We start from the raw sequence: 6826 nt of genomic DNA, 5'->3' as shown, positions 1-6826 counted from the left end.
TAAAAATACCGTTATCCATGTGGGTATGGAGCGATCAAGGATTTTCATATTGGGCATGAGCAGTTTCAAAAATTGGAACCCTATAATTCAAAATAAATAAAAACAACTTTTATGTAGAATCTCCGTGTATTTTTATTTGCCAATCATAGGATCTGTGTTTCATTAGAAAAGGGCCGAAATTGCATGAGCAGAAAGGCCCATTTGTAGTTATTGGGCTTCGACGACCAGAGCAAGTAGACCGATAACAATTACCATGTAGATGTTCGTTGGCAACCCAAAAGTGAAATATTGGGCCCAACAGGGGAAGGTTGAACAGTACTTTTTCTATTGGGAAGGTGGTACATGGGGTTATCCCGACACCCAAAAATGGAACATGGGTTACTGAAGGTTGCTCATTTGTGCCTAATATGTTTGTCAGCAGGAGCTTTACCTTCCGCCGCCGCCGCTCGCTTCCGCCGCCGCCGCCATGCCTCGTCGCGGGTCGAGCTACCGGTACGGCGGCGTCTCGAGCTCGGGGTACCGCAGCGTCCGCGCGCGCCCCAAATTAAGGTACTTCCTCCTCGGGACGGCACCTACGATAGGCTCGGCTGGCCTTGGGGCATTTACCCCTAGCCTCTTCCATGCTCAAGTTTTTGAAATGTTTCTGGCTCTGTTCAACACTGGATCAAATTTGTCAACATGACCATTCTTATGGAGTAGCAACGAGTTGAATCTCTCAAAACTCTTTAAGTTCTGCAATATAACGACTAATTGGTACTACCTTATACAAAATGATTACATATCCTTATTTTGGAAGCAAGCAATCACACACTTATAGTTTGCTAGTCAGCTGCACGTAACGTTAAAAATCGGCAATTATAATGAATAAACCTGTAATTTTCACTTAAAATGCATTAAGGAGCATCAAATTTGACAAATCAAACCATGTCGTACTGAAAATTGACATGTCTTTCTCATGCAGAAATGTAAAATTATCCATGCATGTGTGTTTATACAGGTTAAGTTTTGCACGTATTATTTTTTGTAACTTTTCTGACTACCTTCAAAGCTCCAATCCTTCTTCATCATCTTTGTTGTACCGCACTGATGCAAGTGAATGCGAGCTGCTCGCCAGACGCGACTTCGTGTCCGATATGTGTACTATGCCTTCTCCATCTAGTGCTAGTTACGCCTCTATGCTAATTAATTCAGCACAAACCTCTGTCATTGCAGCTGTGACTCACCTCAACCATTGGAGCCCAATCACAAGAGCGAGCTCAGTCTCAACCAGAGAGGCATGTGTCTCATGGTTAGTTATCTACAACTTGCTGTCTTACTAAAACCGTGCCTATCATAGAGATCACCTCGCTGGTGTAGCAATGGCTGCAAGTAGCTGCTAGCATGAGCGAAGGGGATAAGGAAGAAAAGATTAAAAAATGGGTTGGGGCCAACAAGCAGGAAAGCTATCTACTAGCTTTATGGATGTTTCTGGAATTGGGTAGAAAATAGTAGATGACACTGTAGCAGCGAATCCCAGAGACCAAGGCCGTTGGATGATGTCTAATGAACGGCAGAACAAAATCGGCGAAATTAGCTTGAATTTTGATAATAAATCTTGGGCATTTTCCCTCGAACATGATTTATCAACTTTGGGTAGTCTCTGGACTAGTCTCCCTCGTCCACCAATTATTATCATACTACTGCGGAAAGTTGAGGGCAGTCCCTAGTCCCGAGCACTTCGCCCACTTCCCCTGGCCTCATCCCAGAGATCTCACACCAACCACCTCACCGTCGACTAGCCGCCAGTCTACAGCCCTCCGAAGAATCCCCAATGGCGGCGACGCCCCTACTAGAGCGCTCCTCACGCGAGCGCATCATCGAGTCTGGCCCACATGTCTTCCGTGCCTGCCGTGTGTCGGCAAGCACGACCGACTTCTCCGTCGGCGAGCCGCCGGCCGTGGGCGAGGGCGAGGTGTCCCCGTACACTATGACAGTGCACATCTTCTTCTCGAGGACGTACGAGCTCAGGAGGATGGCCGGCCCCCTCCCTGCCCCACTGGATGAGGACGATATCACCACTACACCCTGCGAAGAGGTGGTGCTGGATCTTGGCTTGCCTCCGAGGGAGCTACGTAGTGGGGGCAATGTCGTGCGAACTATGCGCGAGATTCTTGCCCGTGTATGGCTGCTCAAGAACCTGAACCTCACGGAGGAGGAGTGGGACATCATCATGCCTTACGATGTTATGCACCTGATGTGGCAGCAGGCGTGTCGTCGGCTCGGTGGCCTCCACTTCGACCTCACCCTTAGGGTGGACCACCGGCTCATCGTCAACTTGCCGGCGCTGCAGGACAATTGGGTCCTAGTTGCGCCGGAGGACGACCACTACAGCATATGCATGCTGGGGCTGTCGCAGCGCACAACGGTGCGTCTCCGGGGATGCAAACACCCGTTCCATAGGAAGTGCATCTTCTCCTGGTTTGTAACGAACGCCAGCTGCCCTATCTGCCACGATAAAGTGCTGACCCATCTTATTTTCGATTTGTAGCATAGTATGAATAAAACCCCTGTATGATAGGGATGCCATGCCAACTTGAATCCTATGTCAAGAGAAATTCTATTTGATTGTGGTTATAAGATATTCTGCATTAGTTTGATCAAGTATTATCATTCTATTTTCCTATGGGATATGACCCTATGAATCAAACAGCATGGGATTACTTCCACACAATTAAGTTTGACCAACTTTTAGTAGGACAACAAACATAAATAATTAGTCATCATGGGATTACAATCCAACAGATAATTGTCTTCAGGACTCATACATTTTCCAAATAGAAAAATCAAAAAAAATCATGGTTCTTCATCTCACAGCATGATACAGAGACAAGAGTCTAATCATCATCATCATCATCATCATCATCATCATCATCATCATCACCTCCGTCTTCATTCTGATATTCGTGCATGGTCTCATCCTGCTCGTCGTGTCCATTCTCCTCCTGAGATTCACCAGGTAGCTTCAGTTTATCCATCTCTTTGTCGACTATGCTAACCTCAACAGTGAAATCTACTTCTCCATCATGTGCAGGGATACCTGTATCCAACGAGGTTTCATCAATGTCAGCAACTTTAGTTTGCATACAACCAGCGAAATCATCTTGCTGGGCACCAATTATGGGATCCGCATTCTCATCCAAATCATATATGTTCCTTGCCACAAACTTTTGCACATACTGCCATCCTTTTCTAGATCTGTCTTCCAAGAAAAGTACCTTGGCCGCTTGAGGTACCAAAATATAAGGATCATCCTTGTACCACTGAGCGATAGTATTAACCGATATGAAATACCCATCATTTACGGCACCTTTGCCCTTGTTTGGATCTTGGTTGTACCAATAACACTTAAATAGAACCACAGATCGGACGATAACCTTATCACTATAGAACAACCGAATAACCTCTTCTATGTGACCATAATGGTCAAATGACTCGATCTCTTCTTTCTGGTTGTCAAGTGATCTCCACTGGTTGTGATGCCACTATTTCGTGTCTTCAAATGTTGTTCACGCTCATAGGAGCTGTAATGGACACCATTGGCATTGCAAGCTGCAGCTACCAACACCCTCTTATCTGGACCACGTGATAGGACAAGGAGATTAGCACTAACAAATACTGGATTCTCCGCATGGAATTTCGAGATCTACGATTACAAAATAGACAAGAGGTCATCTCATGTGAAAACACATAGACAAGTCGAGTGCAATTGAACATCTTACATATTTCTCAAACCAGTCCCGAAACCCACTCCCACGTGCCGATAGCTTTCCATTCGTTTCCATGTACAACCTACAAAACATAGCCAAGTCAGCTGAATATATTTCATTTTGATACAATTTCATAGTATATGCGAGGAACTGAGTATTTCGTGTGCATAGTACTCACTTAACATATTCATCAGCCTCTGTAGCATTATTCAGCACATACCAAGACAGCTGTTCAAATTCAGATCGCTCTAATGTTTTTTCGGTCCTCTTTCCTATTAGCTCAACACCATGATTAAAAACAGATCCTCCAACTTCCAAAATTCTGTGACCCGGTTGAATCTGGTCTCAATATCAGGAATATATCTTGAGGCAAATGTATATGCTTCAGCAGCAATATACGCCATCGCAATGCAAGCCTCCGGTCTAGCTTTGTTCCTAATCGTATTCTTGAAAGTGCACGATCGACGTTCTATAGGGTACATCCATCCATACCGTAGGACCTCTTAAAAGTGCCTCATCAGGTAGATGAACAGCCAAATGCACCATCACATCAAAGAAGGTCGGAGGATATATCAGCTCCGACTTTGCACAGATTACCGCTATGTCCACCTTAAGACGTTCTACAACAGCTCGCTTAGAGTTTTACTACATATTTCCCTAAAGAACCTTCCCAACTCTGCAATCACGTTGTACATATTTGGCTTCACTAAATCTTTAATGCCAATAGCTAAAAGCCTTTGCGGCAGGATATGACAATCGTGAGTTTTCAACCCTTGGAGCTTGTTTCCTTCAAAGATTGAGACAATTTGCAATGTTGGAAGCAAATCCGAACGGGAACATCACACCTCGGAGGTACTCACAAAATAATCTCCTTTTAGGCATCGGCAATGTGAATTCCGCGCCTCGAAATTTATAATGTTTTTCCTTGCCTTTGTTCACTTTGTCATTACGATCCAGTTGCAAGTGCCTGTTAACATTCAATGTTGCACAATCAATCCTAGCATTTGAGCTATCTTTTGTCTTGGATGGAATGTTGAGTAATGTGCTGACAATGCTTTGTCACATATATTCTTCTCCATGTGCATGATATCAATATTATGCCGAAGCTTCTTACCAGCCCAATACGGCAAGTCCCAAAGAGTGGTCCTGCGCTTATAAAATATTCTCGGTCTATCATTTTCCATTTCCTTCCTCTTGGTACATGCTGCTATTTCACCTCCCATCTTCCTGTTGGTAGCTGCTAGACTCGGTTCCACTCCTCTCTTCTTGATTTTTCTACCTGCTCCTACTGCTGCTGCATCTTCTGTATTCTTCTCTGTTGTACCTGCTGTGGCGGCTGGTGGTTTTCCTGGTTTAACATTTCGACCGCTTCTAGGTGCGCCTCCAACTCGTGACTCTTAAAGTGCTGCGGTTTAGTCTTTTTACGGGCCCGATCACCAATAAATTGCAATTTTTTTCTATTTTTCGGAAACTGTGATCTAATGGAAGGAAACGGCGATGGCCCATATAGCATATCTTGTTTATTATCCTCACCGCCACTGATCAAGATCACGGTGAACACATGCATTATAACCTGATGTTACTCTGCTGACATAGTGCCCAAAGCTGGATAATCATGGGTGCAATACAAGACAGAAAGACGTAATAGAAAATTTTGTTCTTTAGGTTGACACACATCCCTTGTAGGGACACCCTCCCATAATGTTTGCAAGTCTCTAATAAGAGGCTGCATGAACACATCAAAATCCTTCCCAGGAGATTTGGGACCTGGGATGAGTAAGGCCATCATACAGTTCGACTGATCGGTGCATGTCCAGGGAGCCTGGTTGTAAGGTGTAACTAGTACGGCCACATGCTATACGAGTTGCTCATGTTGCCAAATGGGTTGAATCCATCTCGTAGCAAGGCCAAGTCTCGGGTTCCTTGGATCTGCAGCAAAATCTGGATGATCCAGGTCGAATTGCTTCCATTCATCGCCATCGCAGGATGCCTCGATAAATCGTGGTCGGGCGTGAGAATCTCTTTGTGCCATCTTGTTTCCCGAGATGTTTGTTCTGAAGCAAACAACCTCTGCAATCTTTGTACAAGTGGAAAGTATCTCAGAACCTTCCAAGGAATCTTTTTCTTACCACCAGCTCCATCATGTTTCCATCTTGATTCCTTACATACTGGACATTCATCGAGGTCATTATACTCCATCCAAAACAGTGCACAGTTATTTTTGCAAAAATCAATCTTCTCATATCCAAGTCCCAGTACCTTGATGTACTGCTTCACCTCATAAAAAGATTTTGGCAGTCCAGCCCCAGGGAGTGCATCGCTGTATGTCTTCGCAACTGCATTGAACGCTTTATTGGTAATCCCCTGGTATGACTTGTCATGAAGTAATTTCACAATTAATTCGAATCTTGACACAACAGAACCAGGGCCACTAAGCGCTTAGCATCTTCTATCAGGTCATGGAAAAGAGGCTTTTTGTGATAACCATGGGCTGTTGGCTTGCATATGGATACAGATCCCGTAACAAATTAGCAGTAGCCTCATCCTGGACGAGATCTTCAGGCTGATAACCATCAGAATAAAGAGGATCAATAATGTCAGGCTGATCATAGTGTTCACCATGGTTAATCCACCTGATATACGTCTAGTCCATCCCATAAACGAATAAATGATCTGAGACTACATGTTGAGGCTTGGACCCAATATTCAAACATACGCGGCATGGACAAATCACTTCCTTTGTCTTGTCGCCGTCAGTAAAATCACTAACGTGCTTCATGAAGTCTTCAATACCACTCAAATATGTTGGTGTGTTTAATGAGTGAAATAATATCCAAGTTCTGTCCATCTGTTGAGGAGATAGATGGTCAGAGAAGCGATAAGCTATTTCAACAAACAGGTCACCTACGAATGTAAGCAAACATACCTGAGCAAACAGGTCGAATATAAAACTATAAATGCTACATTATTTTAGCCGATTTCAGCAAACGAACTGAGTGCAAAACTACGGCTACCTAGCGAACAGATTTTTTTTAGGCTGACCACTGGGTTTCCCCACTTTGTATTTTTTTATTAATAAA

Source organism: Lolium perenne, chromosome 3 (assembly GCF_019359855.2).
Source record: "Lolium perenne isolate Kyuss_39 chromosome 3, Kyuss_2.0, whole genome shotgun sequence".
NCBI classification, from domain to species: Eukaryota; Viridiplantae; Streptophyta; class Magnoliopsida; order Poales; family Poaceae; genus Lolium; species Lolium perenne.
Note: the sequence above shows the minus strand (reverse complement) of the source record.